The sequence below is a fragment of the Nyctereutes procyonoides genome, unplaced genomic scaffold (genome assembly GCF_905146905.1).
Source record: "Nyctereutes procyonoides isolate TBG_1078 unplaced genomic scaffold, NYPRO_anot_genome, whole genome shotgun sequence".
NCBI classification, from domain to species: domain Eukaryota; kingdom Metazoa; phylum Chordata; class Mammalia; order Carnivora; family Canidae; genus Nyctereutes; species Nyctereutes procyonoides.
Window position 1 is genome coordinate 2,903,340 of NW_026575049.1, and position 12,876 is coordinate 2,916,215.

The window sequence follows — 12,876 nt, forward strand, 5'->3', positions numbered from 1 at the left end:
ACAAGATGAAATATTTGAGAAACATAGAGTCTAAGGGAGTGATGGACAGTGTTCCCTGAGAGATGGAAAACTCATGGTGTGAGTCCTGGAATGGTCTCAGCTCATTGTCTTGAGAGAATGTTGAGGCTGTTGTACAGATAGAAGAACCCAGGCAAACTACTTAGTGGACTCCCTGAGTTGGAGAGATGAACTGGAATATGAAGGGATCAAAAAAACTGGAGTTCAGGGGACAGGGTGCCAGAGGAGAGAGGGCCACACACAGAGAGAATTGAGAGATTCGAGGAGAGTTCCATTTGAATATTCAGCAGAGTACTGGTGGGTACAAGTGTGTGAGGAAAATGCTTGAGGCTTAGGAAGAACCATCTGAGACTATCATAGATAAGAGTGCCTGGCATTCACATAGGGCTGTAGATGGTCCTCCAGTCAGATGGGAAAGCCTCATAATTCATCAGGCATGGGATAGAGAACTCAAAAGAGTCTTGCCTCATTAGTAAGGAATAATTAACCTTATAGTATACCACCAGGCACACAATTACCCAGATCAAACTCCTAGAGAAGAAAACTACAGTTTCTAAGATGAACAATATCCTGGATGAAATTAACTTTCAGATCAGATATTGCAGAAGAAGGAGTAGCGAACTTGAAGATATGGCAATAGAAACAATACAAAATGAAACACAGGGATAAAAATGTACAAAATAATTGAATAGAACTTCATTAAGGTATGGGACTTCAGACACCTCAATGTATGTATAATTGGGATCCCTGAAGGAGGAAGGGAGAACAAATATTTGATGAAATAATGGCTGAAAAGTTTCCAAATTTGATGAAAACTATAGCTGTATATAGATCCATAAAGCACAAAAAATACTTAGCAAAGAAGTATGAAGAAAATAACACCAAGACACATCATAATGAAATAAAAGACAGATAGATTGTAAAGAAACAGGTAAAACTATCTTTATTCATGGATGATATAATTGTCTTTGTAGATCGTTTGGTGGATTCTACCAAGAAAAGCTACTAGAGTCAATAAATAAATATAATGGAATTGTAAGATACAAGATCAATATACAAAACCAAATTGTATTTCTATAAACTTATAACTCAAATCAGAAATTGAAATTAAGAAAACATTGCCATTTATAGTAGCATAAAATATGAAACAGGCATAAATAAACAATAATATGCAAGATCTGTACATTGTATAGTAAAAACTCCAATCTAATGATAAAAAGGGAAAGAGACAAATGGAGAGATAAACCATGTAAGTAGGCTGGAAGATTCACTATTGTGAAATTCTCCTCATATTGACCTGTAGATATAAGGGAATCCCAATCAAAACGCCAGCAGACTACTTTTTAAAATAAATTGACAAGCTGATTCTGAAATTTACATGTAAATAGAAGGATCTCAAATTGCTCAAACACCATTGAAAAAGAACAAAGTTGATGGATTTTCACTACCTGATTTCAAGACTCATTATAGAGCTACGGTAATCAAGACAGAATGGTATTGCTATCAAGATAAAATAGATCAAGGGAACAGATTTGAGTTCAGAAACAGACCCACTTACATATGGCCATTTTCAATAAAGGCACAAAGGCAAACCAGTGCCTTTGAAGGATAAAAAAAGAGTAATCTTTTTTAACAAATGGTGTTGGAGCCATTGGATAAACATATGCCAAAAAATATTTATCCACACCTGGCACCAAATTAAAAAAAAACATTGGGAAATTGGAGTTCATAAAATTAAAAACTTCTGATTTTGGAATGACAGTTAAGAGAATGAAAAGACAGTCATGGACTTGGATAACATATTCTCCAAGCATATTTCTGATAAAGGACTTTGATTCTTTGTATGTATGAATGTATAAAAGAAATCTCAGTATTTAGTAGTAAAAAACAAGCAATCAGATAAAAATGGGCAAATGGTTTGAAGATATTTCACCAAATAAAGTATAGATGACACACAAGGGCATGCTAAAACACTTGCTATCATTAATTACTTGAGAAATGCAAATTAAAATCACAATAAGACTATAGTACAGGCATATTAGAATGGCCAAAATTAAAAAGACTGACTATAACAAGTATTGGTCAGGATGTAGTAGGAATGCACGCTGGAAAACAGTTTGGCAGTTTCTTAAAAAGTCAAAATATATAGCCACCGTATGATTCAGACATCCTTAGAAATGCACCCCATAGGAAAGAAAGCATATGTCCAAATATCTACCTGAGTACTTTTTTAACCAATCCTATTACTAAAAGGCAAAAAACTAGGATCAACCTAAATGTCCATGAACAGATAAATGGATTAAAAAGTTGTAGTATAGTCATATAAGAGAACACTACTCAGCAATAAAATGGTATGAACAATTGACAAATAAAAGGACATGGATAAATCTGGAAATAATTGTGCTGAGTCAATGAAATGAAGCAAGGGAGGAGTAGATTCCGCATATATTGTATATATTGTACCAGATAATTTCATTTATATAAATATTGTTTTAAATACAGTATTTCATTTGGAATATTTATTTAGATACTATGTAAGAATCTCTACACCTCCTTACTAAAATAATTCAGAATATTGATTTTGATTCTTAATTATAAGACTAAATTATTTGGGATTTAGGATCGTTTTTAAATTGGCTTGAAAGAGCATTAACTCTTTTGGGAATCTCTGAAGTTAAAGAATGTGAAGTAGATTTTTCTTTTTAACTCTCTCAAAAGATAATGTATAGCTCTTGCTAAAATTAGATGTATGGTGTAAAAATGTTAAAGTTTATATAGAACATTAACATTGTATGCAATATGACTTGAGAGAGTAATAATGAATTCAACATATTTTTATCTTTTTTAATTGAGGTGTAATTGACAAATAAAATTGTAATAAATTATACAGGGTGTATACAATGTGATTATTTGATATATGCATATGTTGTGAAAGGATTCCTACCATTGAGTTAATTAACACATCCATTGCCTCACATATTTACCTTTCTTTTTGTTGCTGGTGGTGATAAGAATACTTAAGATCTCTCTTAGCCAATTTCAATTATATGATACAGTATTATCAACATTAGTCACCGTATTATATATTTAATCCTCAGATCTTATCTTATAATTGAAAGTTTTTATCCTTTTTCCAATCTCTCCCTATTTCCTCCACCCCCAGGTCTTCCTGGTATCCACCATTCTATTCTGTTTCTGAATTCAGCTTTCTGTGTGTGTGTGTGTTGCTTGTTTTTTTTGTTTGTTTGTTTGTTTTGTTTTGTTTTGTTTTTAGATTCCTTGAACAGGTGACACTATGCAGTATTTATCTTTCTCTGATTGGCTTATTTCACTTAGCATAAAGCCCTTCAGTTTCATGTTGAATTTCCTTCTTTTTTTATGGCTAAAGAATACTCTCTCTCTCTCTCTCTCTCGGATAAATCACTTATCTGTATTTCATTAAGATTGCTTGCTGGAGATTTATCTTTTTCCCTTTTGTGGAACACATTTTTTTTTTTTTGCTTTTGTTTTTTTGCTATAATCCTGTGGCAGTCAAGAATGCAAGCCTTGTTGCCTGTTAGACCTAGGTGATTGGGGGACACGTCTCCTTGGGAACAGCCTTAAAGGTACGGGTGCTAGATATGTGGTCCAAACCCTTCACTACTCAGGGAGAAGCTGGGAGTTGGGGGTTTTCTTCCTGTAGTGTGCTGTGTTAGGTGTGGGGTTTATGGCGATACCATGTCTCAACCTTTCCTACCTATTTTAATGTAGGTATTTTCTCAATTGCTGAATGGGTAGGAGTCACTCAACTAGTTTTTAGATTTGTCTCAGAGGAAAGTTCTCTGTGTGTAGCTGAACATTTAGTATGTCCATGGGAAGAGGGAAATTGAGGAGTCTCCTATGTTGCCCTCTTGATCTGGAGTCTCTCCTTTTTTTCTAACTTTTTTTCCTTAAGGGAAACACAATGAGGAAATTGCACCTTCTATTGTTCCATCATCTGTGAACAAATTTGAGTTGAAAATGTACTTTGAGATGCATATGTCAGTCCTTCAGAAGCTATAAGGACTTGTCTAGATAGGGAGTATATTTTGATAGTGAAAAGCTCTCTTAGGAATGTTTGCAAAGTAGGACATCATTTTGGCATCAGCCTCTGCATAATTTCAAAAATATTTTAAACCAAATTTTATGTTATTTCAATATATAAATGAAGAATAACCTCAAATATACATCAGGGTGAATCCAATCACATTCCAATATGTGACTTGTTAGGGCTCGTTGAGGTTCCTAGACTTGAAAAGTCAAAGAGGACACCTTGGCATGCACTGTATGTAGCATTTATGTATTTTAGGGAGATCATTGCTTATGTAGATTCTTTTTGAAATTGAGATCATAAGGAAGAATTTATGATTCTTTTATGACTATGGTATATATCTTCTTTAGAAAGTCTGTATTATTCCATTGTGCCACTTTTCAAATTTTGTAATCATTAATAAGTTTTCTATTAGCATTCACTGATTTTATGTATTTATTACTTATTTTAAACCAATAAATGATACCAAAAAGCATCTGGGTAACAAGTAAGCCTGAAGGAAGATGTGTAAGCATTGGCAGTTAAGTTGGATACAATGCAAAATGTTCTTTAAATAAATTTATAACGTTAGGCTGATTTTAGGAAAAGAATTAGACAGTTAATACAGTTTTTCCAAATATACATATGTTCATGCTCTGTCCTTATTATCTGACTTGTTGATGGAATAGCCAATTCAAAAGGGTGATCATTACAGTATTTAAATTCCAAAAATAGCCTCAAATTAAAAACAAAAAGACAAATTTGGTGATAGGCTGATGCTGGATAGAAGAAGAAAAAGCTCTCAATCTAGCTTTGTGGGTCATGTTTTTAATAACAAAGATTTCCTTTATTTATATTTAGGGAACAAGTTATCAATAATTCTTTTTGAAATGATGGGAAATGGAAGATCAAAATTGAACGTGATGATGCCATATTTAATTGGATGGGTTTGCTTAAATGATCCTCCGGACAGCAAGATAGCTTTGAGCCAGCCTTGTCAGTGAAAGTTGGGCTCACTCACCAGTTATTGTTGTTGTTATCTATAAGAACTTTTCTTTTAAACCTATCAAAAAGAAAGAAAGAAAATGGTTGTTATTCATACCCCCCCTTTTTTTTTAATGATAGTCACAGAGAGAGAGAGAGAGAGAGAGAGAGAGAGAGAGAGAGAGGGAGGCAGAGACACAGGCAGAGGGAGAAGCAGGCTCCATGAACCGGCAGCCCGACGTGGGATTTGATCCCGGGTCTCCAGGATCCCACCCTGGGCCAAAGGCAGGCGCTAAACCGCTGCGCCACCCAGGGATCCCTACCCACCCCCTTTTTTTTGCAAGTTTCAATTTTGTTGAATTAGAGCAGCGTGTATAGCTGTGCTTTTAGCCATTCATCTGAGTAAACTTCCACAATTGTACAACATGGAGATCATAGAACACATCTTCAAAGCTAATTAAATCAACATGATGGGCTTCCACAGCTGCTTGCTTTTTGTCTGTGACTTTCCAGTATGTAAAGCAAATGTGTGGTAGTGGGATAATAAACCTTTTGCTTTTTTCTGCTCCCCTAATTCCCTCTCCTCTACATATCTTTACATAGCTACCATCAAGCACAATTTCATCAATTCATGCTCTATCTTATCATCTACATTTAACCTATTTTGAAGAATGTGTTTTAGTAACAAAACCAGATTTTCTGTGAACACTTTTATCCATTTTGATTCAATAATAACTTAATTCTTACATTGAAAATGGAAAAAGTCTTTACTGAAATTATGAGCCTGAAGAGAGAGTATAATTTCTATAGCATTGTTAATATTTTGAAGGGTTTTCATATCAGTTTTCAGTAGCCAAACTGCAAATATTTAATGTATGCTTATTATTTTATTGTTAATTCCACAGTAATCCTATGAGGCATTTTATCTTCAATTATCAAAGAGGAAAGTGACAAAGGTAGAGTGATTTCTGGGCAGAGAGAGCTGAGATTAACATCCAGTTTTTTTTTTTTTTTTAATTTCTGCCTTAGTTTTCTTTGCATTCAAGCAGAATATTGGCCCTGGAAAATAATTGGGGTCTTTTCATTGGGAGAATATTTTAGTAGCTTTAAATAATTCCTTTCTATATTTAGTAGCCAGAAAACTGTGAGCAACTTATGGTCAAGTTCTTTTTTTCTTCCTTGCTAACAAAGAAATTGCTTTCCCTACAACAAAAGAATGACTATCCTGACTTATTTCTTTCAGAAGTAAAACTAGTCTTCAGTTATATACATGTAACTCTTGATTTCTTCACTGTTGTCCTTGAAAATAGGGCACGGAGGACAACCCTTATAATTAAAGTCAGAGCAATCTGCATGTGATGAAAAGAAAATAGTTCTTATCCAACCACTTTGGGTTAAGTTTTTCTTACTCTTTTAAAGAAGTATCACGCACTGCAACCATGCACGTAATATACTACACACGGAAACTTGCAAGAGATAGAGTTGAGGTGAAAGCACCAGCCTCAAGTTTCATGGAAGTGTTTTCTATTTCAGAGCAGAGAAGTCCATTCTTCAAAACCATCTGGCTCCTATTAGTGCAGGTTCTGTTGTCAGCATTTACGTAAACAGGGAGAGGCTACGCCTATGTCACCCTAGGGAGCATCATTATGTAGTGGCTGGATTGGGTTAAGTTTTTATTTATCTAATAGGAAAAAATGGTAACACAAATAAGTACTTTTGGAGTTAGAGATGATTCATTATTCAGAGTTTAATCATATTCACTCAAATATAGCTTCAGTTGATCATTCCCATCACAATCTTTATAAAACAGAAGCTATCTTAGTAGACTGTCAAAGCAGCGTAAGACAGGCATTTGACTATTGACACAACGACTAGAGAATACAATTCTTAAATCCTGATACATTTGGTGGTTCCTTTTCCATCCTTACAAGAAATAGTATGGTGGGTAATTAAGAACCTGGGCTCTGAAAACAGATTGCCTGCTTTTGAATCCTAGCTCTGCCATTTATTCCCTGTGTGACCTTAAACAGGTCACTTTACCTTATCTGTGCCTTGGAACGCTTATCTTTAAGATGGGGATCTTCACGTTCATATGTGTTTGTGGGGGATAAATGGGTTAATATATATTTAATGCTTATTGTCTGGTACGTAGTGTTAGTGTCTATTTTATTATAAAGGAGTATATAAAAATGACTTTAGTGTTTTCTTTGAAATGTATTGAATACTTTTTGCCAAAGAAAATTTGACTTTAATAATCATTGTTAGAGTTATAAAGTATTTTTTCCATCTATGCAGTAAAAAAAAAAAAAAAAAGGCATGCAAATTCTTCTTAAGGCAACTCCAGTAATTGGATATTTGGAGACTAAGAAGGAAGTAAGTTTACTTTATAACTAGACCCATTGGGGTTAGATGTAAATTCATTTCAAATTCTTTCAGAAAATTCTACTTCCTCTCTTTTAGTTATTCTCTCCATACTGTGAAGAGAATATTCCCTCAGGGGGTAGAGAGAAGAACTTTAATCCCCATCTACTCCATTTCCTTGCCCCAGTTTTATTTGGTCAAATAAAATCTTCTGGGAATCTCAGTCAATTGCCCTCTCCCTCTCTGTCTGTCTCTCACACTCTCCCCTTCCCTTTGTCTTGCTTGCCCTCTCTCACCCTCCCTCCTTGCTCTGTCTCTTCCATTCCCCCCTCTCCTCCCTCAGCTCCCTTTAAAGCCCTTTCTTCATTTTCCTTAGTAAACCCTTAACTTATTTGCTCATTCTTTAAGGCTCAGCCCCATTCTCCCCTCCACATAAAATCTTTCACTAATCTTCCAGAAAGTGTTGTTCTTTCCCTTCTCTGTATCTTTACCAGACCTTGCTCATTAGGACTTATATTGTACTTATTATTTAATATGTTTATTTACCACACTTGACTGTGGCTTTCTTGAGAATATCGACTTGTCTTATTGACTTCTGTAGTACTAATATCTAGCGTATTGTCCCTGTAAGTTAGGTAGTTGGGCCTTTTCTTATGTAAATGAATTAGGTAGACGTGTGCATCAGGATTTGGGCAGAGTTATTGCTAGATGTAACTGGAGAAAGCGTCTACCCAATATTATTTGTAGAATACCAAGGAACCCGGTCTCTTCAATTTGTCTTTACAACTGGCTTGCTGCTGGCATCTGGAATTCCCTATTAGTGATAACTTAAAGGTCTTGGTATATTTTAACCTAATTAAGACATTACCTTGTCTAGGTAATCAGATTAGTGAAAAGTGACAAACCAACAAACCTATTAAGAAAGATTAGCTTATCAGTGAGTGAAAAGATTGATAGAAATGGTAAATTATGATGTCAATAGTCTAGTGTATGGACTGTTAGAGGGAGCATTGGTCACCAAGAATGACCTGGGATATTGAACACTTTGTGAGTAGGAGCAAACATGGAATGGAGTCCAAATGTCGATAGGAATATTCCAAAGACCAACCTATGTTAAAATTCATTTAAGATCTTGCCTAACTGAGCTTAGTACTCAGAAAAAGGGGCGTTCCAGGTTTATACTTTTCTTGGGCCTGAGTGCAGCCCTCCTTTCTTTCCAAGGCTGAAAACTAGTCCCTTTGTGGTGGAGCTCACTGGCTCATTGTAGTTATACAGGACATGGCACTGCCTACTCTTGGCAAAATAAATAAGGTTCAATAAAAATTTTTTTAAATAATTCAATCCAAGGCAGATCTCCGCCTTATTTCTTTCATGAATCCTTGCTCAGTAGAGTTGCTCAGAAAGTTAATCTATTCACACGCAATTCATCACATCTGTTTGTATTTCAAAAAGTTGTAGAGACGGAAATTATTGGCTTTACAAACCCTGTCTGACTAACTATTAAATCATTTGCAGACTGTCAAATAGTGTTCATTTTGGAGGGGTCGGGAGGTCCCAGAACTGCACTGCCCCCATTTCCTCCACTGAAAAAATCTGTTGATATGTGAAAAATAGGTATTTAAATAAGCTATCTGATTTTTCAGGAATGACTGCAGGCATTTTCAACCATATGTGCAGTTGGATAGGGTACCTCACACTGGTTCCAACTTTGGAACCAGACTTACACAGTGTTTAAAATATACTCTGTCTAGATATTAGCCATGTTTGGAAACTCTGTGAATAGTTTTAAATGAGTACTCTATCACTCCATGGCCAGCTTTAATAGCATTAATTACAGTATCTTCTGATTTACCCCTTTCCCGTCTATTTCCACAGATACAAATAACACTGCCAAGACTACCTTTACCTCTACAGATACACCACAGCAAGAATTAATTTTCTTTGAGTGCCATTTTGATTATTCTATTTATTATATTAAATAAATATATATTTCTTAAATATATATTTGGTATTATATATTTTATTACACAAGTATTTATTAAATATATTTAATAATATTTATTAAAACATTATTTTATAATGTTCTTGAGAAAAACATTTCTCAAGAAATGTTTTATTTTTTATTCTATATACACATGCAGTGGCTGCTCCTTCATATTAAGTCCTCACAAAATTAAATTGTGGTTCAAGAGTGGTTCTCAACATTATAGACTACTCTCTCAGCCACATCCTGTCTTATACTTTCCATTTTACCCCCAAGGCATCTCCTACATATTCCCCTTACAGCTCCTAGAAGTAGCTTATTGGAAACTTTTGCGTCCTATTCTCATTATCTAGAAATTTTTACCTTTTCATCTTAGCTGATGTTTCCTTTTTTTCCTTTAAGACTTTTCTTTGAGGTGCTAATCAATCAGAATAACCTGTGGCTTTTGGGCTTAGTAAACCTTAATGTGTTTTATGAAGAATTGCAATAAAATCAAATCAATGAATTAATCAATTGTTTACTGATCAAAATGTCCTTGTATAGTAAGCATTATAAAGATTACAAAATAATTTTAAAGATAGTTCTTAATTGTGAAAGCCCTTAATTGTGGTAAAATTACCATTTGGGGTATACTCTTAACATAAAAGACTAAATACTGTGATATAGAGACTAATAGTATATGATACACTCAGTGATTTAAGAACAATACTCTAAACCCTAAGGACATTCAAATTCTCAGATACTTTCTTTGCATCAGGCTACTGATGTTCTTCCTTCAGGTATCCTGTCCATGACTAACCCTACCTGATTCTAGTTTTCTGATCTGTCCCATATGGTAACCATTCACCACATGTGGCTAAGGAGCACTTGAAATGTCTCCAGTGTGACTGAGGAACAGGAATTTAATTTTCTTGAATTCTAATTAATATAAATCTGGATTTAAAAACTAATATTCAATTCAATTATTAGAAAACTTTTATATATATATATATATTTGGAATAACTTGGGTTTGTGAGTTTACTTTTCCAATTGTACATTTTATAAATTTAAATATAGGTTAGATATTAGTGAAAATGTATCATCCAAGTTGAGATGTGCTGTGAATATAAAATACACAATGGGCCATGAAGACATAATATGAAGAAAAGAAAGTAAAATATCTCACTAACATATATATATATATATATATATATATACATATATATATATATATATATTAAATTAGTGAGTCAGAGAGAGAGAGTCAGAGAGATAGACAAGCAGGCTCCTTGCAAAGAAGACTGATGTGGGATTTGATCTCCCTACCAGGAGCACGCCCTGAGCCAAGGCAGATAGATGCTCAACCACTGAGCCCCCCGCAGGCATCCCAATCTCACAAATTTTTTATATTGATTGCATGTGGAAATGATAGTATTTTGGATATATTGGGTTAAATAAAATATATATTGTTTACTTTTTTAAATGACTATAAGAAAATTTTAAAATACACATGTGAATTGCAGTATATTTCTATTGGATAGCACTGCTCTAAATAAGTAAGAGCTATACTCGATTACTACAGGAACCTGGACCCCAGGACCAGCTACTCTAGTGATGTTTCTTAATCATTCAGAACTCTAGTGCATTTTGGCTTTCTGCTGATTCTAACATATAAATCTGCAGTTTGAGACTGTGTTTAAAAACACAGTCCTGGGGAAGCCTGGGTGGCTCAGTGGTTGAGCGCCTTCCTTCGGCCCAGGGCATGATCCGGGGGCCCCGGGATCAAGTCCCATGTTGGGCTTCCTGCATGGAGCCTGATTGTGTCTCTGCCTCTCTCTGTGTGTCTCTCATGAATAAATAAATAGAATCTTTTTAAAAAACTACAAAAAAACTAACAAAAACCTCCCATGGTCCTGGACTATCCCATGCTATTGTAATAAAGTATAGACCTCCATTCATGTGGCCAATTACAAATGCATATACCATATAACTTTACTTTGGTGTTTTTAGGTGAATGTTTATTCCTTCTCGTTCATTCCTTTGTGTATTTGCTACAATGGCTTTAGTGTCTGTACTAGAGTTTCTTCTTCTCCTTCCTGAATCTTGTATGAAAAGATTAGTTCATTTTTGGTGTTAGCTTCTTGTTGAAATCATTACATTCTGGAAAAAACTTATTTTACTTGGTAGCTTTGAGCCTTTCTTTCCTACTCTCTCCCCACTGTGTTCCAGATAAATAAACTGGAGAATAATAAGAGCTTTGGGGTTCTATGGGCATAAGTCCATGAAGACTAGTCAGTGTTGTACTCATGATGCTTAGAGTACAAGAGGCTCTGGGCCCCTGTCTTCTTAAATAATTATTCTCCTCCTCCTCCTCCTCCTCCTCCTCCTCCTCTTCCTCCTCCTCCTCTTCTTTTTAAGATTTCATTTATTCATTAGAGACAGACAGAGGCAGAGACATAGACAGAGGGACAAGCAGTCTCCCCATGGGGAGCCTAATGCAGGACTTGATCCCAGGACCCCAGGATCATGACCTGAGCCAAAGGCAGATGCTCAACCATGAGCCACCCAGGTGCCCTAAATTCTTATTTTCTGAAATCTTCTGTATGTTTGCTACAGTAACTGATTATTCACCATTCATCAGTTTAGGTCCAGAGTAGCAAGTTCCTTAGGCATTTCCTCTCTTTGGGAGAAGTCCAGAATATTAGTTTATTTAACATTTTGCAAAATTTGGCCCTAATTGAATGTCTGCCTCTACCTTTAGCACCCTAACTCTGACCCATCCTGTTTCTATCTTTCCTGGATCTCCTAGCATTAATTCTTTATACCACATTCTAATGCAGCTCTTCTTGATTTTCAGTTAATAGCATTTAGTATGACTGAGAGTTGTGAAGCTATAATAGTAGTAATGGTGATAGTAGTAGTAGTAGTAGTAGTAGTAGTAGTAGTAGTAGTAGTCGTAGTCGTAGTAATAGTAATAGGTGGGGAAAGTGACTTTAGAGGATAGAGGGTTTTGGAAATGAAACATTCCATTGGACACATCCGGGCAGTTACTCAAGAAGGATTAGTCTTTTTTTTTTAAATTTTTAAAAAATTTTTATTTATTTATGATAGTCACAGACAGAGAGAGAGAGAGAGAGAGAGAGAGAGAGAGAGAGAGGCAGAGACATGGGCAGAGGGAGAAGCAGGCTCCATGCACCGGGAGCCCGACGTGGGACTCGATCCCGGGTCTCCAGGATCGCGCCCTGAGCCAAAGGCAGGCGCCAAACCGCTGCACCACCCAGGGATCCCAAGAAGGATTAGTCTTGACAGTGCTCTAGACCAAAAGTTAGACCTGCAGGTGAATTATGGCGCACTCCTTGTGTTTTGTAAATAAAGTTTTATTGTTTCACAATCACACTCATTCATTTATGTATAATATATGGAAGTTTTTGCACAGCAATTTCAGGTTGAGTAGTTGTTGCAGCAGCTATATGGCCTCAAAGCCATGTATTTTCCATCTGG